Below are 23,575 nucleotides of genomic sequence, written 5' to 3'. Positions count from 1 at the left end.
GCAGAGAGGCCAGTCCAGGCGAGCTCCTGGGATGTGAATGCATTTCCGCCTCAAGTGCTGCCCGGAAAATCCCAAGTGCACAAACAAACAAGTCAAGGCAACGCGTCTGGGTCCTCCTACCCGCACTCCTGGACCCAGAGGAAGGGCTTGCTTCCCCTCCCAAGGGCTCCAGCTAGCTCCCTCCCCTCTGGCCAGGATTCCTCCAAGTTAAAAAAATGAGACACTGGAGGGGAGGAAAACAAGTCCACTCACTGTCTTTCCCTTCTCTCTTCTGAGCTGTTGAAGCAAGTTCCCAGGAGCTGCCCAGAGCCCTTGTTTGACTGGAAGGGAGGTAGGAGGAGTGGAATGTGTGCAGAACCCGAGCTGATCAAAAGACAGTGCTGTTTCGCGGAAGCCTCCCAGAACTGAGAGCGGGAGAGAAGGGGGGCGGAGGGGGAGAGGGGAGAGGAGACAGAGAGAGAGAGAGCGCGCGAGTGAGAGAGGGAGCAAGCGCGAGCGCAGGAGCATGCTGGCTGGCGAGAACAGGGTCTCCATGACAACTGGCCTGGCCAGCTAGAAGTGCTCTGCTCATTTGGCTGGAAGGAGCGCCACGAAAGGTCAGAGGAAGGAGCTGTGGGAAGCTCGCAGCAGGTATCGGAGCTTAAGCGAGTGGATTTTGGGGCCCCGGGCTCCCTTACAGACTGTGGTGTGAGCCAAACTCTGCCGAGAATGGAGTGGGCAGGAAAGCACCGGGACTTTCAGGTAAGGTCAGCTCCGGCTTGGATTGTTTTTTCTCCTTTCCTGGCCTTAGTCTTGGGCTGTTTTCTGGGAGGCAGGCAAATGTCTGTACTCTCTGCTCCGGGTTTGGGGCTCAGGAATGATGTCATGCTTCAACAGTTGGATTCTATTAGCTTGAGGAGGAGGGAAACAGCCAATTTTCTTGACTTTGCAAATGTAGCTGATCTCACTCTTGCTGAACCTGAGGTGTTTAGACTTTTCTGTAGAAATCATCATCTTTTATTTAGCACAAAGGCTTAGGATATTTTACAGAGAGAGTGTTTTATATAGAAAAAACGAGTTATCATCACTCAGTAATTGTGTTTGAAGTTCCTACACGGAAACTCCAGTGTCTTTTGAGTGGCTTGGTTTGTTCTAGTGAACACTGTCTGTTTTGTGTCTTGGTGCTGCTATGTCTGACCTGTAATGAAAAAAAAAAAAAAAAGCCAATTAACTTAGCTAGGAGCCTGTGGTGAGTTCCCAGTCTCTGGAGCAGTTCTTAGGACAGAAGGACTGTCTTAGGGATATCTGAGCTGGGATCACACTCTCGGTCTCTCTCCCAGGTAACTTGGAAAGAAGCATGCTGTTCTCCTGCGTTAATTAGGCCCATCGCAGACTTTCCTAAAAAAATGTATTTGGGGTGGAGGCTGGCAGGTGTGTGTGTATTTTGAGGTTGGGGGTCTGTGAAGAGGTTTCCTATACAGGTATCTCTGAGTGAGCTCTCAGTGGTGGCTGCTAAGAGCTAGCTTGCTTGTGGAGACAAGAGGTATTGTGGTCATGCCAGATGGATACTTTCTTTGGGTTAATATTTTAACCCAGTCTCAGGGCATGCACTGTCCACGCTGTGCACTCCTCTTCTGTTTGCCCTATGCTTTGGTAAAACTTGTTCTGACCTAGAGGAATGGTGTGTGGTGAGCTCAGTGTGGCCTAGGAGAGGAGACTCTTCCAGAAAGGCACTTTATAGGGGATGGAGTAGCTAGGTGGTTAGTAATCTTATTTGGAGGATTCATGTAGCAGACACTCCCCGCAGTGGGGACCCATCAGGAGATGTGCTTCTGCTTCAGCCATGTTATATCTCATACCTATTCCTGGGCCTCAAGGAACATTGTGGATGCCTTTGGTTTCTCTGTGGGATGAGGGAACAGCTGCTGTCCTGGCTCTTCAGTTTTTCTTCTTGAACTTTCTGAACAGAATGTCTTTTGTATTCTGGCAGACAATGAGGGGGCCTTCTGATTAACTTCGGGTCAGCTTGCCAATAAAAGCACTGACCATGTCCCCACTTTGGGCTCCCTGAATGTGTACATGTATGCATCAGTACTGTGGCCTGAGGCTCCACAAGGGTGAACTCCATGGCCCTGGACCTCAGATGGGCCACTGCTAAAGTGATGCTTCCTTTTAGTACACTCCAGTGATCCTCTGCTTGGTTGAAACCTCTGTTTTGTTGGGGGGTGGGTATGGCATTGCACTGTTGGTTGGGATTGAATTTGGGGGACGTGAGGAGGAGGCAGTACAAATCCAGAATCTCAGTTCTCCTCTGCTCAAGTGGCTGCGGTGTGGGCTCACCTCCCCGCCCCCACCCCCTGCCTCCCGATATGTGAAGAGGGCTAGCAGATGATTATTCTTTTGACATAGCAGAGTGAACACTGGATTTGGGGTTAGTAGACTTGAGTCCATGGTCAGATTCTGCTACTTGCCATCAAGGTGGCCACGAGCAAGACCATTAACCTCTGTGACCTTCAGATTTATTAGCTGTGAGACGAGAGATAGTGATATAACTACTTCAACAGGTCTGTTGGGAGGAACAAAAATGAGATAATTTCCATGAAAGTAATTCTAAGCAAATCAAGTCCTATATAATGTAAGATGTTGAAGGATGGCCCCACTCTCTTCTGGAAGGTTATTTTGGCCCTCTGTTCTGGTTTCCCAATTTATAAAGTGCCCTTTTCTTTTGTGCATTTATAAATAAAAATGAGGAAAACCTTTAAAAAGTTCTTTAAGATATTAAAGGAAACAAATAGTGCTTTGTGTTGGGAAATAGAGCAATGTTCACTGTAAGCTTTGCGCCTCATAAATGATCCTTCAGACATGAAGCTTTCTTTCCTTTAGGTCACCTGACTCATGGGTTAAGTACAGAAGAGGATTCTGACAGACATTTTGCTTTTCCAGTGTCCCACAGCTAGCTACCTGGCAGTTATCGTATCATAAATTTCAGTAGCTGGAAGAGAGGCTTCTCGTCATCAGGTGTGGTTCCCTCATTCTGCTCGTTCTGCTGGGGAAACTGTTTTGAGTGGGCAGAAAGGCCTTTCTCCTGTTCTGGGTTTGAAAGGCAGCGTCTAACTGGCAGGAAGAGTTATCGCTTTGAAAGGCTCCTTGGGGGCTGGGCAGCTTTTAGGAACCTGTATGGCTACAGCTTAGAGGGAAACAAGAAAGAAAGAAAGAAATGAGGAAGTGGGAATTTCAAGGGCAGAGATTCTTGATATGCAGTGGGACTGTGCCAAGGAAGAGAATAGCAGGGGTGGGGAGACTCCAGGCAAGGACACCCGGATCTGTTCTCAGGGAGTGTGTACGGCTGGTGACGTGCTTGGTGGGAACACAGGGAAGGACCCAGCACCCCACCTGCAGCCCCAGCTTTTGTCGTAGGACAGGGAAGCTGCCTACCATGCCCCGGAGTGGACTCTGGGAGGAAGCCCCTGGGCAGACCCTAAAAGGCAGATTTGTTGTTGTTGTTCAACAAGAGAGCCTTTTTTTCCAGGCGAATCAGCCCAGCAGCCTCTAAGGCCTGATGGCGAAGTTGTCCGTAGCTTAGGTTGGGGCTGCAGCTGTTCCTCACTCCTCCTCAGTCCAGCTTCCCAGAGCTGAGTCACACGTTGGATGGATCCCTCCGTGTTCTTTAAGGATTAAAAAGTAACATTCCTGTTCTCACTCCTTCTCTCCCCCTTCCTCTACTCCCCTTCCTGCACTCTCTCCCTCAGGGCTCCCTCTCTCTAAAATTAGAATAATCAGTTATCCAAGGAAGTTGAAACTTTGAAATGCCTTGGAGGACAGGCCTAGGGCATCCTGAATTCCACTGGCTCTACCCTGTCTCTGGAATGGAGGACTTGGGTATAAAGTTTGCAGGAGTGCCCCATACTCTGGGTATCATGGGCACACTGCTGGCCTGGAAGTGAGCTGTGCTCCAGATCCTACCTAATATGATTCTAAGAACTTCTTTGGGGAGCACCACTGGGCACCTGAGGGTGGTGGGAGGGTCTGAGTCAGGGGTGCCAGAGCACCTCCCTGCAGGCAGGTGGGGCACAGAGACGGAAGAGCGTGTCTTCCTCTTGCTTCTCTTGTCTCCTATGTGTCACTGCCCTGGAGTCTCCTGATTTCCAGTGTTGGGCCCTAGAAAGTTTCCTGAGGCAGCCAAGCACAGGGAACATGTATCTGAGCCTGGAGGAGTACAGGCATCAGCCCGGCGGAGCATTGGCTTGGCCTCCCTTCTGGTCCTCTACATTAGCTTGGGAGAAAAGGGTGTTTAGGGTGGGCAGGGGGAGGGGAAGCGGAAATCTCCTGGCAGATAATTGAGTTCTTTGAGTTAGAGGAACCATGGAAAGTGGAGAAGGGGCCAGGAGGGCATGAAAGAGAGGGAAAAAAATTACCATGTGGCATAGTATGCAGAGATTTCTCTATAAAGCCTGAGGGAGAATTTGCATTAGTGAGTGCCTTCTCCTGGGGGTGGGGAGGGAGAGTCTGAGCATCTATCTTTTGCTGGGGAGGAGGCGCTGTGTGCATCTGTCTCAGTAGGTGGGTGCAGTGAAATACTGGGTGCATCTGTCTTGGGGGAACATGCCGCGAATATTGCCTGATAGAAAATCCCCTGTAAGACCTACAAAACTCTCCTATGTGTACGTGTGTTGCTGGGAGAGGTGGATATTAAATGAGTCTAAACTACCTTATTGTAGGATTTCTCCAAAGATCCCTTCTTTTATTATTTTTGGCTCTATATACTGTCGAAATTATCACAATATTCTTCTCCTCTAAAAACTGCCCGTGTGTTAGATTGCACTGTGTGAATGATGGAAGAGAGCCAACTAAAAAGGACTGGAAATAGGAGGGAGAGGGTTCTAGATCTCTTTCGAAGCTTTGCTGAGAGTGTCGACAGATCAGGTGTGGTGGAATAGGAAAAAGGAAAGGGGAAAATTGGAAAGGAAACTATATAATCAGCTAGTTTTCAGAACTCTTCAGCCTCATTCGAGGAAGTGAATTTTGGTGTGCTCACTTGTGTCTTGGAACACAGGCTCCCTTACGCAGTTCTGACAGCTGAGTTTTATAGATTGCTTTTAAATGGATCAATCTGAGTTTGTTCAGCCCTCAGTGACTCTGGATCCTCAGTGTGTGCGTGGGAACGAACCATTTGCACTTACCATGAGCATCTCAGTGCAGTGAGGCACTGTGGCAAAGAGCTGGTGCTTGTGGGTCTCACGCCTACGTTTAGAACCCGACGTACGGTTACTAGCTGTGTGACCCTGGGCAAGTTTTTAATCTCCCCGAGCCTCTGTTTTCTGTGAGGTATCTATGAAATGGATATAATAACAGTACTTAGCTTGTGAGAGTTGTGCTGAGCATTGAAATGATACATGGAAAGCTCTCAGCCCGGTGCCTGGCATCTAGTAAATGTTCAGTGCTTTCCCTTATTATCTGTCATCAACTTAGAGCCGTATTTTGAAGAGTAAGGCTGGCATCTCTTAATCAGGTTGGGATTACAACACAGGAAAGACAAATCAGATTTTATTTATTTATTTATTTGCTTATTTACTTACTTACTTATTTGAGAGAGAGACAGAGAGCCTGATGTGGGACTGGATCCCAGGACCCTGGGATCATGACCTGAGCCGAAGGCAGACGCTTAACCAGCTGAGCCACCCAGGTGCCCCAAATCAGATCCTTCTTTTAGAAGTTTATATTTTGTGTTTCATTCACCTTCTCTCAAGACCTCAGGAGAGTCTCCACAGTCGTCCTTCTCAACCCAGATTCAGAGACTCAGCTTCACCCTGCTGTAGGATGCTTACCCTTCACTGTCATAGGAGACTAGAACTGCTTCTTGCCTGGTGCTTTCCTGCAGGCCTACCCACGCAGGGCCCTAGGTCCTCCTTCATCCAGCAGTGGCCGCCCTTCACATGCTCCCGTCGGTGCTCTGGACGCAGGCTACCCCAGCACTCCTCACCTCTACTTCCATGAGTTCTGGGTATCATCCTTTGAGACCTAGCCCAGAGCATAGGCTTTGCAGCCAGCTCTGGAAGGATGTAGCCTGGCTCTTCCTCTTATTATCTATGGACCTCTGGGAAGTTAACTTTTATAAACCTTAGTGTCTGCATGTGTAAATTGGGAGTAATGTTACTCATCTCAAAGGTTTGTTGGAAAGGTTAGATGAATTTATATAAAGCACTTAGCTTAGTTGCTGGCACAGATATGTTCTTGGTAACTGTTAGCTGTGGTTGTTGTTCGAGATCTCTCCCTCCTGTGAGTTCCTCTGCCTCCATACAGCAGTACAAAGAGCCTTGGTCAGGTCGTTAGTAGATCTGAGCGTTAGTCCGGGCTCTATCAGTGACTTGTCGGGTGACCTTGGGGAAGTAACCTTGGTTTCTTTCCTTTTCTGGAAAGTGGGAGGTTTAGATTGAGTGTTTTCATTGACGTTCTGACCTGACTCTTAAATGCATGTGTCTTGTCTTTCCAACAGATTCCCCGAAGTTCTATAAAATTAAGTATAATATTTTATACATTTTATCTCCACAAAGAGGCCAACATATATAGTTTATGCTTAAAAAATATTTGAGTAGCTTTTAAGAGAATCCTGTCAGCTGGATTCTAGGAAGCATTTGACTTAGTTCTTGTAACTTGGAGCCTGAGATCTTGTTCTCAGATGCACGGGGCTTGGTTTTAACAACTTACAAAGACTCTCCAGCCTTTAGTAAGTTACGAAGTCTACCAGGTTAGTAAGAAAGGCGGTGGGTTTCACTTGGTGCCCCTGGGAAAATTTTGGTTGACAGATGTTTGGGGTACTTATTTGTTGTGCTGTATAGACTCAGATCAGCCGTGTGAATAAATACTGCCGTCACTGTTTCCTTCTCTGTGTGGAGAAATATGGCAGTGTTTCCTGGCTGACCCTCTGTCTCCCTTAGAGTTTGAAGTGAGTCAGTGGTGCTCAAAGACAAATCCGTGTGTTAGGAGAAGAGCTGTCTAACAAAGGAGTGATACTTAGAGCCTGGGCTCTGGGGTCAGACAGTTGGGGTTCATATTCTGGCTCTGCCACTTACTCCCTCTGAGATCTTGGGTAAATTGTGTAGCCTGTCTATGTCCCAGTTCCTTTTCTGTGACACTGTTAGTACTATTTCATAGTGTGGTGGTAAGGCCTAAGTGTCACGTGCTTAGGATAGTACCTCGTGTCCGGTGCTGAATGAAATGTGAGCAGTGACTGTTATATTTCTTATTCCCTTGTAAGCCAAGCAAAGTTTGTTCCCAAGTGACTGGTCTGTCTGGTTTGTTCTGGTGAGAAATGTGGGGCAATACCCCCTTCCTTCCTGTCTTGGGCAGACGTCTAGTATCAGCAGAGCAGTAGAAAGTGTCCTGCAAACAGTACACAGATCGTAGCTCTTGTACTTTGCTTTTGCAAAGACATGTATAAACCAGAAAGGGAATCTGAGCTACAAGAGCACGTAGGTTGAAAGGGTCCTTTCTGATGAGTAACCTACGTGATATGGCACTGGAGTTAGAGACATGGCAGAACCCTGGGTAAAAGAACAAGATGGGAAGTGGGCTGAGGGAGAGTGTAAACTCAGAGACAGAGCTAGGTAGTGAAGAGTGGTGAGTATTTCTGGGCAAGTGGTAGTGGCTACGGCAGTAAGCCCTATGGAGAAGCTCCTGGCGCTTTATCTTCCCAAGAGGCACATTGACTCCCTAGCCCCAGGTGAGACTTGCTCGCTCAGTGATCACTCAGACTGTTCTCAGAGGAGCAGTGGATTGGGATGAGGTGGTTCTAATCTGTTCTAACCAGAATGAGTAGCATGAGTAGCTCGGTGTATCTTATCTACAAGTGAAATTATAAAGAGATTTCCTTTTCCAACTGCAAGAAACAGGAACTTTTCCTGCCAAACTTAGCAGCATGTTTTAAGTCCCTCAAATCTCCTCTGAGTGCTACCAAAGCTCCGAGCTTTGTTGTTATCTCTTGTTGAAATATAGCCTGGAAAGGTCATATCAACAGTGCCAATTTATGGGCCTGCTGAACCCAGGCAGGCCTAGAGCAGAATGGGGAGTTCCTGGGAGTAGGTGCTTCACAGATCTTCCCTTGGAGTCAGGCTGTTTATAATTTAAGGTTCCTTTCGCTTTAGAAGACCAAACTGCAGATTATGGTCAAACGTTTTATTTCTCGTGCAGTTTTACTTCTGTAGGCAGGCGCTCCGACTCTACAGTAGCTCCCTGTACAGTGGGGAGAAGCTCAGTTGCGACGGTCCTCATGGCTGCCAGAACCATGCCTGGCACTCCTTATTGGAGGTCGGTTTTCTCAGCACAAAGTTATACCAGAATCCTTCGCCCCATTTAGTTTACTAGCAATTTTTGACCTACTGTGTGTTCTGAAGGAGCGATTAAAAGAGGCGAAGACCACATGGTGTAGAGATCACACATAGCTACTTGCACGCATTCGTAAAGATCTGAGGAAAAGCAGGTAAGACCCTGTGTGCATGTACGTGCTCTGTCACCAGGCGAAGTGGATGCAAGTGGGGCCAGGAAACTAAAGAACCTGACCGACCCCAGCAACTGTTACGAAGTGTGGTGCTTGAATGTGCGAGAAAATACCTGGGACAGCTGACGTGAACTTGGCAATGGCAGTGACCTTGGTTCGCAGTCTGTGACTTAACTAACTCAGCTGCTGTGTTTAGAGAATTGAGACTTTGGAATCTAGGAAGGAAAGAGAGCACTGAAATTTTTTATTTTCTTTGCCTCCCTCTAACCCCCTGATTCACTCACCCGTCTGGGTTCAGACGCCCATGGAAAGACTGCCAGCTAAACTGCTGTTTTTGAAGTGGTGTGGGCAGCACTGTCCTCTCTGGGTCTCCGTGTCTCTGGGTTGGAGTCCTCACTGCTGTCCAGGAGTGAGTTACTGCTCATTTGTGCCGGGAGAGCTGGCTGGGAGGAGACTGGTGGTAAGAAGGGCAGTGGGTTGAACTCTGAGGAAGTGCCCAAAGGGAAGTTGCAGGGATCAGGTTAAAAAGAAAACAGTGAGGAACAACTGAAGATGTTTGTCTTATTTAAATCTCACCAAATAGAAATAGAAAAGCTTTTTTAAAAAAATATTTTATCTATTTATTTGAGAGAGGGAGAGAGAGCTCAAGCGTATAAGCGAGGGGGAGGGGCAGAGGCAGAGGGAGAAGCAGACTCCCTCCTGAGCAGATGCGGGACTCGATCTCAAGACCCTTGGGTCGCGACCTGAGCTGAAGGCTGACGCTTAACCGACGGAGCCCCCCAGGAGCCCCCAGATAGATTTCAAAAGCAGTGCTATCCAAACTTCTTTTCTCCTGAAGAGTACCCAAGGTCAGATGTCTACATAGCTTGCACAACAAAGTTGAGCCCTGGGAAACTGTAGAAAGTAAAGGAGAACACCATAGAGTTACGTGTATTTACCACCACAACAAAAAAAATCAGTGGGGTTGGGGGTGGGGAGCAAGTGTGGAGACTGTAACACCTGTGACATCATCCCAGCCCCTGAGAGCAGTTACTGTTTTGTCACCAGGGGAATTGGGATGACCTTTTGTGTTCCCTAAGAGTTTATTTCTCCTCAGCCTTAAAAATTTAAGTAATTAATCGAAGTATAGTTAGTGTACAGTATTATATTAGTTTCAGGTGTACAACAGAGCAATTCGACAACTCTGTACATTGCTCAGTGCTCCCCACTCTGCGTAGTCACCATCTGTTACTGTACAACGTTACAACAATATTAGTGACTATATTACCTGTGCTGTACTTTTTATCTTTGTGATGTATTTATTTTATAACTGGAAATTTGTGCCTCTTAATCCCCATTATCTATTTCACCCATACACCCACTTGACCCCCCTCTGGCAACCACCAGTTTGTTCTCTGTTTTTTAAGACCTTGTGTTTTGTTGTTGTTGTTGTATGTTTGTTCATGTTTTGCTTTGAATATTCCACGTGTAAGTGAAATCGTATGTTATTTGTCTTTCTCTGACTTACTTCGCATAGTATGATACCCTCTAGGTCTATTCAAGTTGTCTCAGATGCCAAGGTCTCATTCTTCTTTATGGCTGAGTAATATTCCGGTGGGGTGTGTGTGTGTGTGTGTGTGTGTGTGTGTGTGTGTGTGTGTACCATATCTTTATCCATTCATCTATTTAAAATTTTTTTTTAAGATTTTATTTATTTATTAGAAAGAAAGAGATCATGAAGGTGAGACAGGGCACAAGCAGGGGGAGTGGCAGAGGGAGAGGGAGAAGCAGACTCCCCACTGAGTAGGGAGCCTGATGTGGGGCTTGATCCCAGGACCGTGAGATCATGACCCGAGCCACAGGCAGATACTTAACTGACTGAGCCACCCACATGCCCCTATCCGTTCGTCTATTGATGGAGACTTTCATATCTTGGCTGTTGTAAATCAGTACAACCCCTGTGGAAAACAGTATGGAGTTTCCTCAAAAAAATTAAAAATAGAAATACCATATGATCCAGTAATAATGCTACTGGGTATTTACCCAAAGGATACAAAAGCACTAATTTGAAAAGATATATGCACCCCTGTGTTTATAGTAGCATTATTTACAGTAGCCTTTCTCTTTTTACTTTACATTCTTTCCGTCACATTCCATCTTCTGCTACCACATAGAGAAGCAGGGTGCGGGGGTGTGTGTTAAACTCTGCATCTCTTTTTAGAAACTAACTTTCTTTCTTTCATTCATTCATTCATTCATTCATTCTTTTAATACATAATTATTAGTACCCATTCTGGTCTAGGCACGGTTCTGTATACTGGGGATGTGGAGATCCCTAAGACAGCAAAGTCCCTGTATCATGAAATGTAAAGTATTTGGGGTAGCCATCAGTAAACAAACAGATCAATAAATGAGATAAAGATAGTGATATGAGCTATGAAAGAAATCGTGGTGATGTAAAAGAGGGAGAGTAATAGGAACTCGAAAGCGTCTCTGAGAATGTCACATTTGAGCTGCAAGTTCAAGCACAAGAAGAAGCTGTGAATGTCCAGGTTTGGGGAATGAGGTAGGAAAGAGCTTGGCATGTTGAAAGAGCATGAAGTCATCATTGTTAGACTCTAAGGAGCTAAGCTGTTGGTGGAGGCTAGGTCAGGTACAGCCTTTTGGCCACGGGAAGGAGTCTGGGGAACCAGCGTGGGGGGCATATATTCTAGGCCTGTGGCACGACGTAAGATGTCAAAATGGAAGAGGGATGATTGGCTAAGAGGAATATTGAATTTGATTGAGAAGAATCAAGAAAAAGAATATGGGGAAATAGAGGGGATCTGGAGTGGGGACAGGCATAGCTAATTAGCTAAAAGAAGTGGAATAAGTATAATTCAGTTCTGCATAATTCTTGGGATCAAGCAATTTATGTTTTAAAAATTGCTGTAGATTTTAGGTTTGTGGTGTATCATTAGGGAATGCTTTCTGTGTTCCTGGCATTGTATTAGGCCAGGCATTCTCACTTGCATCATTTGAGTAAATTCTCCCAATAATCTTTGAGTGAATTTGTTGGTGTTCTGATGTCTACAGATGAGGAACTCAGAGTGGCTAACTTGCTTAAAATCCAAATCTAAGTCTGTGTGATTCCAAAGGATGTGCCCCTTTTATACCTCCACTCTGATTGGTACACCAAAATGTACCTCCTCTTAGTTAATCTAAAATATTGCATGTGCATTTGCCCCCAGAATTGTTACGTGTTGTTTACTGTCATGTTCTCTTTTCTATCCATTGGAAGCTAGGATAGATTTTGGATGTTTGTGGATTTGAATGAGTTCTTTTCAGCTTTCCTGAAAGGAGTACCTGGTTAAGTATGGAGAATGCCAGTCCAAATCAAAATCTGGGGAGGGTGGGGGTAGGTTGCACGACTTGGAAACAGATCATCTGAATCACATCTCTTTGTCTGGGCAGGAAGAGCGATGGTCTTTCTCAGAACAATACTCCACAAGTAGTCAGATGTGCTAGATTACAATTCCTTCTGTTTTCTAGTAAGGAGATAGAGTTTGTTTTTGGAAAATTTAAGTAATTTTCAGTAAACTAGCATTTGTAAATGAACTATGGTTTCCTAGTTTATGGGTCTTCTTTAGAGTCTCAAAGTTTATTGGAAATGTTTGAGGAAAGAAGTTTATCAGGCCAGAACTTTCACTTGCTGGAAATTGAACATTGACTAGTTTCTATTAGTGGCTACTTCTCTTTTGAGGGATTGATCCTGTTTGATTCTACAAATCAAGGGTCAGGATTCTGAAATGAAAATGTGTGGGCTGTTTATAAACTCTCATTCCTTGGTGCTCATGAAATCTGTGTTCAGCCTTGTCAGCCAGCTTAGATGGAATAGTTTGTGAAGTGCAGAGCAGGATGAGATTGAATTTCGTTTTAGCATAGATTCTTGACACACAGAGGAATTTTCTTTTGTAATGGGATTCTGCTTTCCCGTCTCCCCTGTCTCTGTCTGTTTTAGTAACTACTTTGCTTCTGAAGGAAAAGATATATGGTTAGGAAAGATTCCTTTAGACAGTGTTTTTATCTGATTCACTGAGCAGACATGAGATGGTCACCCACCATGAGCAGGTCCCTACCAAGAGTGGGGACATACGGATGCATTAGGGGTGTGGCTGAGAAGATTGCTTTGGCCAGATCTCAAAGGGCTTGACCCTTCCAGGCACTGGGGAGTCCTTCTTTTGAAAATAGGAAAGGGACACAATTGGTTTAGGTTGGTAGAAAAGAAACCTGTGAGACCATGTGGAAGATAGAATGGGAGAGTGGGGAAAAAACTTCTGTTACCTGGTGTAACTAGTGGGGTAGTATTCCAGTCTCTCACAGTTCATTTAAAGTGGAGTATAAGGGAATTCTGGAGGGTCTGAACTCCAGGTTACAGGTTTTCAGCCTTAAGCGGGCCCCAAATTCACCTGAGAGCTAGTTTCCAATTCAGTAGGTCTGAAGGGGGCCTGAGAATGTGCATTTTTAAACAAGTTTCTAAGTGCTGCTGAAGGTTGGGAACCACTGTGTAAGAGGCTCAGCTTCTGAGATTCAAATAAGGGTGTGAGGGCCAGATGTAATCCATATGCCTTCTTTCAGTGACCTAGAACTTCATGTCTATACTTTACAATCTTTTGGGTGGCTTACCACTATAATGTCAACAAAGCCTGGTAAGGCTTGCGCCCTCGGTCACAGTGACTCTTCTCACGATATCCGTATCACTTCCGGATGAGGTTTCCAGCTGAGTGCTCGTCTCTAAACAGCGTTCGACTTCTTCTTGGAAAATGCCCATGCTGGGCACTTGATTCTATTAGGATGGATGACGTTGATGCCGGGATAAGCTCCCACCTGGCCCTTAGCACACCCCTGGTTGGCAGGACCGTGTCAGGGACTGCAGGCAGGCTGAGCGCAGAGTGTGTGCTGCTGATTAACCACGTGTACACAGGACGTGCCTGGGAGATTATCCCCTGAGCCCAGGAGTTGAATTTCCAGGGCAAAGTCCACAGTTGGCAGCTGATAGGCTGAGAACACCTGGAAGAGAGAATTTCACTTGGCTTTCACTTAGCCAGGCCTCAGTGCCTCTTCCCAGAGAGGTCAGGCATTCTACTTGTCTGCTGCCTAGGAGGGTATCTTTGGGATGCTTCTCGCAGAACAGTGTGGCTCCGGGGACTGCCCCCTTGATATCTAGTTCAGGACCCGTGGCTTCAGGTGAGACACTTGCATGAATAAACATAAGCTGCCCTCTCTTCCTTGGCGTTCTCACTTCTTACAACACTGTGCTTGCTTCTTTCCTGGAGGGAGGATCTCCTGGGGTTCCCCTTTTCTTTGTTTCGCTCATTAGTTCAGCACAGTTGTAGAATTCTGTTTCAGTGTGGAAGAGACATGAAAGGTTACCTGACCTAGCTCTGCCCAATCTTTTTCATACCCCTGCACACGCAGGAAATGATCATTTTTGTAAGGCACATTAGGATAATAGGAGGAGACTCCTGGTAGTCCTGAGCCCCAGTGCTGCCCTGGGGCTTGAAGGAGTCGCTCTGTCCGCACAGCTGTAACCCATTCTTGGCATTGTTGTTGGGAATGCTGGTCCCCTCCCAAGTGCATCAGAGTTTAGAGGTGAGAAAACAGAGCTCCCAGAGAGGTGGCAGAGCCAGGACAGGGATGAAGGGCGTTGCACTTCAGGTTCGGGGCCTTTCTGTAAGCATTTCACAAGAACTGTAATGTGTTGCAATGTCAGATTAGTAAGCATGGCATGAAACTGTCTCAGGCTAATTTTTGTTTAAGATATTTTTCTTTTTTAATAACAAAGTAATATATTTGTTCTATGAACTTTTACACAATAGGAAAATATATGTTGGAATATGAGCCTCTCCTATAAACCAATGCCCCAGGAGTATAATCATTGTTAACAGTTGGGTAACAGTGGATTTCTCCCCCTACAATACTTATTTTATTTTTACAAAAAAAGAGTATAGTCTAATCGAAGATGGAAAACAAAAAGTGTTGGCAAGGATGTGGAAAAATTAGGACCCTCACACACTGCTGGTGGGAATGTAAATGGTACAACTGTTGGAGAACCAAGTTCCAAAGCTAAAACTTACTGTATGACCCAGCAATTCCACACCTAGGTAAAAAACCCCCAAAATTGAAAACAGGGACTCAGATACTTACATGCCAATATTCATAGCAGCATTATTCCCAGTAGCCAGAAGTTGGAAACAACCTGAATATTCACCCACTGATGAATGAATGAATGAATGAATGAATGTGGTATATCCACACAATGGAATATTATTCAGCCATAAAAAGGGATGAAGTTCTGACCTGCTACAATGTGGATGAACCTTGAAAACATTGTGCGGAGGGAAGTACACCAGACACAAAAGAACAGATACTGGATAATTCTGCTTAGATGCAGTCTCTGTAATTGGTGATTCACAGAGACAGAAAATAAGCTAGCGGTTTCCCAAGAGTTTGGGGAGAGGGGAGAATGAGGAGCCATTGCATAATGATGGTTACAGAGTTTCTGTTGGGGTGATGAAAAAGTGTCAGAAATGGGTAGTGGTGATGGCTGCACAACATTGTGAATGTAATCGATGGCATTGATTTGTAAACTCAAAAATGCATAAATGGCAGACTTTATATATATTTTGCCATAATAACAATGGAAATAAAAGATGATACTCTTCTGAAAATGTTTCCACTTGGTCATTTACCTAGGCTGTTGTTCCTTGTCAGCACTGGGTTTCTTCAGGTGGATGTAGCATACTTTATTTAACCCAGCCTCTACTGATGGACGCTCGAGCTGTTTCCAGAGTCTCCTGTCCTGAGCAGGGCTGGGCCGCAGTAGCCAGCTGTAGCCAGCTGTCTTTGCCAGAGCATTGTAGTACTTGTATACCTTCGGCAAAATTCCTAGAAGGGAAGATTTGCTGATCGAAGGTATACTCACTTAAAGTATTAGTAAACATTGCCAGACCGCTTCGCAAAGAAGTCGCATCAATGTAATTTTTGTCAGCAGTATGTAAAGGTTTCTCCTGCACCCTTGCCAACACGGCTGTTATAAATCTTTGCCAATCTGATAGGTGAAAAGGATTTCTTATTGTTACTTTATTTAGGATTTCTTTTTTTAAAAAAAGGTTGTATTAATTCATTTGACAGCCAGAGAGGGAACACAAGCAGGAGGAGTGGCAGAGGGAGAAGCAGGCTCCCTGCTGAGCAGGGAGCCTGATTTGGGGCTTGATCCCAGAACCCTGGGATCAAGACCTGAGCAGAAGGCAGATCTTAACTGGCTGAGCCACCCAGGCGCCCCAAGATTTCTTATTAGTGAATTGAACACCTTTTATGCTCACTGGCAATTGTGCTTATTCTTTTGTGAATTTTTGTTTCAAATACTTTGTTCGCTTTTCTGTTTGGTCATTCTTTTTCCTTGTAGATTTAGTAAGAGCTTTTACATACATGTTACATTAGAACTGTTCGCCATGTAAGTTGCTGATCTTTTTTCCCCCAGTTTATTTTTAATTTTTGACTTTTTTTTGCTAATTATTTGCCTTTCACATGTTTTAAATTTTTCTTTAGGCAAATATATGATATTTTCCTTCAGGGCTTGTTTTTTCTCCCCTTAATGACCTTTGAGTTGAATTTTGTGTCATACTTGGAAAAATTTTCTTTACTCATCAGAATTATACAACTCATTGATTTTTGTCTAGGATCTTTATGGTTCTGTTAAGCTGTAATTAAGTTTCTACTAAGGATTGAGCTAGGAATTAAATTTTATTGATAAAAAACCTAAAAATAACCTTCTCCTATTAAATCAGCTCTTTATATAAAATTTGTAACTGTCTGTTTACTTTAGTGTTTTTTGTGAGTGAGTTTTTTGCAATATAAAGGTCTTTAGTGAGAGAGGCAGATCAAGATCAAGGAATCGTGCCCAAGTCTTCTGGCTGCCAGTCGCGGTTTTTGTTTTCTATTATCCTTACACAATGCAGCCAGATTCCTTTTCTTGATGTCTAGGGATAATTGTATCACTCCCCTTCTGAAGAACTTTATGGTGAATCCTATGTGTGATTATATTTGACACATTAGACTAGGTAGTGTGACACGAAAGCTTCGCTCTTACATTATATCTGGTGAGATGACCTCAGCCTGGCCGAGGTGGGAGCAGAGAGGCAAATGCGTGTTTGGTGCTGAGGAGGCTCAAGGGCCAGAGTCTGAATGTTAGGACAAGACCCAGGATAGGTGTGATTCTGGGCAAGGGGAGTAGCAAGAAGATGTGTGAAGAAACCTGGCTGCTTGGAAGATTAAGGAAGATTTTTGAACTGAGAGAAGGAAGAGGAATAATTATTTATGTCCTGATTACTAAATATTGAGTCCCACCTAATCATATTTTAAAAGTCACCTTTCAGTGCTGGGGCAGCCAAGGGTTGCTGTTCCTAAGGGTCGTGAACCCAGAAGAGAAAGCCTTATTCCAGGCCCAGAGTAAGTTAAATCCTGCAGCCAGCGAAGTTAGGGTTTGAAATACCCAGGAGAGCATCATTGCCCTGGCATCATTTCTGTTCTTGTCAGCCAGGAGCTTAGACGGAAATGTTTTTAGTGGGAATAGGCTAAATAAGGAAGCAGGAGAAACTACTTCAGACCCACAGACATTCATTAGGCCCCTGTAGGACTGGCTGCATATATAAGTACAATCCCTGCCGTTCAGGAACTTGGTAGTTCAGTGGATAAGACACGGAAAAGGTCAGTACACTGTAGTGTGATTTATGTCACTGTATCAGTGGTACCAGGAGGAAAGCGTTCGTTTAGTCACTGGTGAGAAGAGGAGAGGAAGATAAGGGGCAAGCTTTCACAGAGGAACTAATGCTGATTCAGATTTTGAAGGGTAAATAGATTTTTTTTTTTAAGTTTGTTCCTTTTGACCACCATGAAGAGTTATTTTTTAAGTGGCCAAACCAAAGGAAGGGCATTCCAGGTAGAGGGATCAGCATCTGCAGAGACAGAGAGGAGTGAAGCAATAGGTGCAAAGTTATGTGCACATAACTACCGATTGGCCGTTCTGGCTGTGCGTAGTAGGGCAGGGTGAGCAGTGTCAAGACGAGACTGTAGAGACAGGTCGCAGGAACTGGGCCTGGAAGGGCTGGCTCTGCCGTGGCATACCGGATCACCCCAAACATAGTGGGTGTCTAAACAACAATAACTTTATTATTACCTCGCACGGTTTTGGGGGTCTTGCTTGAGGTCTTCTCATGTAGTTTCAGTCAGATGGTGGCTGGCGCTGGAATCATCAGAAGACTCACGCCCCGCCATGTGTGGTGCCCGAGCTGGGCAGATTCAAGCAGCTGAGGCTCCTCTGCTCTGTTGCTTTTACTTCCATCTTTCCCTCACCCTCCATTATTATGCCTTGTGGCTGCTGTAGCGCAGGGGCTCAGGGATCGCTGGCTCTCTTGTCGGGTGGCTCAGGACTTGAAAGCCAGTGCCCCCAGAGAGTCTGGAGGAGGTTGCATGGCCTTTATCTAACCTGGTCTTGAAGTTAAGCACCCTCACATAGGCCACATTCTGTTCCTTGGGGTAGTTACAGCTGCTCTTCTGGTTCAAGGAGAGGAATATCCAACAGTTCACAAACTTGTTTTGAAATCACTGCAATCATACAGAGAAACTTGAATTTTATGGTATAGGGCGGGCTTTGCCAAACTTAATTCGTTGCTTACCATCTTTACAGTATTACCATGGCCTCTTAATACCTGACCTGTTACTTACATAATGTTTAAATCAGCTCACGTTCAAACTTAAATTTATTTTAAAAGGAAATGTTATCTCACTCTCTTAAAGTGGAAAATCAATATTCCTTGCCATACACACAAGATAACTTTTAAAGTAAATACAGTGAGCACAAAAAATTTTAGCCAGGTACTGCTGCCTATGAAAGTCTCTCGTAAGAGACTGAGTGTTAGAGCTAGGGACAGCAGCAGCAAGTGGAGACTTTCTTCTGAATCCAGTGAGAAGGTTTGAAAGAACTAGCAGACAAAAGACTTGATCACCTTGTGATTTGATGCTGACGAGGGCCTGCCCTGCAGTTCCTTACATTCTGGGAAGCGCCCTTGGGGGCCATGGAACTGCTAGAAGAACTTGAGCCCTGGAGTCATCGGTAAAATATACATTGTAGCAGGATCACTTTGGCTGAAGTGTAGAAAGTAGACTTGAAGAAAGTAGAAGTAGGAGCAGGGAGATGGTTCTTAGGAGATTATGGCACTAATTCAAGCAATTGATAGTAAAATCAGGGTGAATGGAGGCGGTGAACCCAAGGCGTTAAGGCGGCAGGGTTTGTGGGGCTTAGGGACAGAATGAGCTGGAGGAAGGAGAAGGAAGTCAGAGATGGCTTGTGGAGTTGGGAGAGAGTTGGGAAAAAGTGGAGAAAGGCTGTGGAAAAAGTACAGGAGGGGAAAGTGTTTTATTAGAGGTGGAGTGGAAATGATGAGTTCTGGTTTAGGCATTCCTTTTTCTTAAATTTTTAAAAAAGATTTTGTTTTTCTTAAATTTTTAAACAGGAATTCGCTTGGCACTTTATGAATTTGTCTGATTGTTTCTTTGGGGTATTGTTTAGGTTCTTCCTCTCTCCCCTGTATTTTCTGTAAATTGCAGATTAGATCTAGAGGCTTGATTAGATTTAGGGTAAGCATTTTTTTGGGGGGGGGAACCCTTTATAAATGATGTAGCAGTTCAGAGGCACATAATGTCTGGTTTTCCCACTATTATTGATGCTAAATTTGGTCACTACTTAAGGTAGGGCCAGCCAAATTTCTCCATTGTAAAATTATAGTTCTCATTTTATAACCAGCAGATAATCTGTGGGTAACCTTTGGCACTGTTCTCCATCAATCTTTCACTTAAGTGGTTTTATTTTTTAAACTTTTTATTGTGGAAAATGTCAAACATACACAAAAGCAGAGAGACTCCAAGATGAACAGCCACATATCCATCATCCGTCTTCAGCTGTGATCAGTGCTTCGCCTAGCTTGTTGTATCTCCATCCTTGTCCACTTACCCCTCCTTCTCCACTGGATTTTGGGGAGCATCATACCATTTCATCCATAAATACTTCACAATGTCTCTCTGAAAGACTTTTCAGACACGTTCTTAGACATGTTGATTTCTGACCAGTGGATTTTAGCTGCTCTCCTGAAGAAACAAAGAGAAGAATGCTGATGGTTGAACTGATCCCGAGTTAGGGCTTTACAGGTAGGTCCAGTGGAGGGAGAAGAGGCTAGGGATTTGAGGGTGTGCTGGATTGTAATTCCTGCTGGGAAGCTCAGACTGCGAATCCTTCGGTGCTCTGGCCTCACAGACCCCCACTCAGTCTTCTCAGCTCTAAAGACTTCGTCTTCCATCCTTATACGGTCTCAGGGCTTGACCATACCTTTGGCCTCATCAGCTGGAGCTCTTCCACTTTCAGGATCCTAAGCTCTGAAACTGCCTTCACTCCCTAGTCTTTTGAATGTTTACACCTCCCACTCTTCATTGTCCCCTCTGCACAGCTGATTCTCTGACCTTTCCCTGCTTGTGGTGCCTCTGAGACTGCCCACTTATTTTCCTCTTCAGCCCAAAACCCCAAAGACAAGAATTCCAGTCATGTGCTGGATTACCTGAGTTCCCTCCCTCTCCCTTCCTGTGCTCCTCAGTCCTGGTGGGCTCCATAATCAGGTTTTGCTGCTACTCCCCCCAGATTTCTGAGGGCTGCTTCATTTTTTGGAAGCACAGTTCCTGACCCATCATTCCTTTCTCAGAAAATTTATATGATTTCCCAGAGAAAAGACAAGACCCTTAATTTGGTTCTCAAAGGCTTCTGAGATCTGACATTTCTCAGTCTTTCCGCTTCTCCTTTTCCCTGGTCTGCTTACACTTAAACTCCCATCAGACCGAACATCTTGCTGTCCTTCATAAGTCTTCTACTTCCTGCCTCCAAGACTTTGCTCATGTAGTTCCATCCACCCAGGCTTGACCCTTTATTCCATTTGATCTTCCATGCCCAGTGCAAGGGCAGCCCTCTCTAGGGATCCCTCCTGCTTCTTCAGTTGGAAGTAATCCTCCTCTACCCAAATCTATAGCATTTCATCTCTCCAGTGGCCCTTAAAATAGTCTTTCCTGGTACTTATTTTTAATATTTATGTTTCTGTTACATCCATCTTACTGGAATGTGAGCTCTTTGAGGGTGGACCCATGCCTGAGGCATTTTGGTGTCCCAGCCAGCACTGAGCACATTAATCTACACATGTTGGTGTTCAGTATGTATTAATTGAATGCACATATGATTTTAAGTGTGAATGGGAGGAAGGGAGACTGTCCCCCCGACTTAGCAGAGACTGCACTTAAAATTTCCTACCACTTCTGTCCTCGTGAGTAAAGAATCAGACTTAGCTTGACCTGGCCCCGTAGAGGAATAGACCAAGCTCCTGACCCACACTGCAATGGGTGAAGCACCAAGCTTGTCCCACTGTGGGAGCAGGAGCCTGAGTACCAAGAGTTCCAGCAGGATGTTTCGGGTTTAGGGAGTTAGGCTGGCTTGGCTACATTCTGTGCACGGTAGGGGAGAGGATTTCAAAGTAGTACAGAAAAAGGAAACACTGAGAATGCTCTTGGCAGAGGGAGGAGCAGAGGGATTGGAGAACATGGTGACCCTGAGGGGAGGGTTTTATTTTCATCAAGTCAGGCCAGTCCTTTTCCTCCGTACCTCCCAGGGCTGAGCCTCAGTTGAATATGGGAAAACATGTGGGCATGATATTTGCCATTCTTCCTGCCTTGGGACCTTGAGTCATAGTCTAACTCTTCATCTCAAATAGCCTCCTGTCTCATTCTGTCCAACTACTGTTTGTCCTCTAAGGTCTGGCTCAAATTTCCTCCCCCACAGAAAGCTTGTCCTGAGCTACTCTAGCCTCTCTGCTCCTACCCATTGTACTTGAAAGTACTTTTACTCTGTGTCTCACATTTGAATTATCTCCTACTGTTATCTTGTCTCTCCCTAAGTTAGTCTGTGAGCTCCTTGAGTGCAAGAATCACATCTCATGGGTTTTTTTTCCCTCTGCCGAAAACAAAGCAGTGATCAGTAATTACCATTTTTTTTATTGAGAAGCCTGATACTAGAACTTGAAAGATTATCAGTAGCAGAAAAACTGGATGGGAAAGGGCATGAATGTCAAACTTCGTCACAGGCTGGTTCTCCAGAATTTGGGTCTGGGGAGGCAATCCCTGTTCATCTTTACAATCACCTAGTGCTCAAGACAGGAGAGTGGGTTTCCTGAATGCTGGCTTTTGAAGCTCTGAAATAAAATATACTCAGCGTTCAGGTAGGTGAGGAAATGAGGTGTTCAGGGCCTGGACTCCAGGGAGGAAGAAGGAGGGCTGATGGCTGGGGCCCCACATAGCAGTGGCCAGCTTGGGGTAAGCCGGCACCAGCCAGTTCCCCTCGTACATAGGAGCTGTAGGCACACGTGGTAGATTGGAGCTTGAAGGATCCTTCACCAGCCTCTTCCCTGTGCTGGAAGCAGGACAGGGAGCAGCAAGCCAGTTGGCTGACTTGCCTTTTCTGCCTTAAAGTACTTTGTTTCTGTTGCTAACAACAGACATGGGTAGTGTAAATAAAACACAGACACACAGGCACATGGACACATATGTAGAGACTGAAAATTTGAGTTGTCAGGGGCAGGAGGAGGGGCTGAGGTGGAAGGGGGCTGGAAATGTGTAGCTAAGTCTCTGAAGACTTGGTGTGTGCTGGATCCCCCTCCAGGCTTTGGCGAAGCCTGGGTGCTACCAATCAAAGACTAGGTGCTTGTTAACGCTTGGATGCAAAGCTTCACTCAGGCAGACACTCCTCCGAGGGTGATGCTGGTGATCTGAAGGCTGGTGGCAGCTTCTTCCTGTCTGTCCTGCCTTTCTTTTCAGGCTTTTTTGCTCACTGATCCCTTGTGGTGCCACACGTTGGTGTACATTGATCGGCAAGGGCTGTGGCCTTTCTGGTGGTCTTGACCTGTCAAAGCCCCCTGAGATCTGCACACTTAAACATGTGACTGGTGTTTTGGTAATGTCCCGAAAGCTGTGATCTTGCTTAGCATGGACTGAGACCCATTCAGCCTTGCTGGGGAGGGTAGTCCTACCAGCAGGATGCTGAACGGTTAGTGCCGTTAAGAACTAACAGTTGTGTTTCATGTGAGATGAGGTTTTTAGAGACTTGAGGTCCAGATAGATTGTGGGAGGGTAGGTATTGAGGAAAACTCTGAGTCCCCATTGCTGGAAATGTAACTAGGGGTGGGCTAAGTGTTCTCTCTTGTTCTCTCTTTCTTTATTCCTGGGTCCAAAAGGCATCTAAGATTACATCTGGAGAACATTTTCTGTTTCTGTTCAGGGGGGAGAAGAAGAGACTGCACTGATGTGCTGTGTCTCATGGAGTTATTGCATTTGTTCCTATAGGAGTTAAAGGATCAAGGTACATGCGAATGGGTTACCCATTTTTTAATTTAGAAGGTCTGCAAGATTATCCCTATAATAACAGCTATCTGACTTATATACTGATAGCCTTTCTTGAATAGGAGAGAGAGAGGAATAGAGTTATTCTCAGGATCTGAGAATTACACATTACCCTGGAGGTGCCTCAAGGGTTTACCTCCCGTGTGACCTTCATCATCTGTGCAATCACGGTGGCACAGAGTCTGGGAACTCTTGAGACTTGGTCACTTTCTCTCCATTCCCTGGCTTAGGAGGGGTAATGGACCAGGGCTATTATTGAATGGGGTTGGGTTCAGCCTGCCTCTGAAGCTGATAAAACTCCACAGCAGGAGGCAGTACTCCTCCAAGTGGTCAGAGAGAATAATGGTTCTTGTAATAAACTATGTTCCAGACCACCAAGCCTGGGTGGCTTCTCGGGGACGCTTAAGGAGGAGGCATGAAGACCTTGTCCAACCGGACTTCATCTCTCACCCCCACCTCCCCCACAAGTATCACAACAAGTTGCCAGTGAGGTCTGGTCGTTGACTTCCCTACCTGCCCAGTTCAAGTGGGCAGGAAGGTTGATGCTGAAACCCCTTCCACCAGTTAGCAGCATGGAGGGCTGTGTTGTTTTCCTTACTG

The 23,575-nt window shown here is 45.4% G+C and overlaps 1 protein-coding gene across 8 annotated transcripts in view; it reads left to right on the top strand.

Moving 5' to 3' along the window:
* DENND2B (DENN domain containing 2B) overlaps nucleotides 1-23,575 on the top strand; it is a 165,713-nt gene that overhangs the window by 66,848 nt on the left and 75,290 nt on the right. Inside the window, exon 1 of one of the 8 annotated variants that reach the window (XM_044379476.3) lies at nucleotides 4-13,678. The exons of 6 other annotated variants lie outside the window; for them this stretch is intronic. The gene's annotated coding sequence lies outside the window, so the exon portion shown is untranslated. Of the gene's footprint in view, nucleotides 1-3; nucleotides 13,679-23,575 lie in introns of those variants that run through there. One more of the 8 variants, XM_026486075.4, reaches the window with a different exon arrangement.

This window comes from Ursus arctos, unplaced genomic scaffold (genome assembly GCF_023065955.2).
Source record: "Ursus arctos isolate Adak ecotype North America unplaced genomic scaffold, UrsArc2.0 scaffold_22, whole genome shotgun sequence".
NCBI classification, from domain to species: domain Eukaryota; kingdom Metazoa; phylum Chordata; class Mammalia; order Carnivora; family Ursidae; genus Ursus; species Ursus arctos.
Note: the sequence above shows the minus strand (reverse complement) of the source record. Positions and strands in the feature narration are given on the sequence as shown.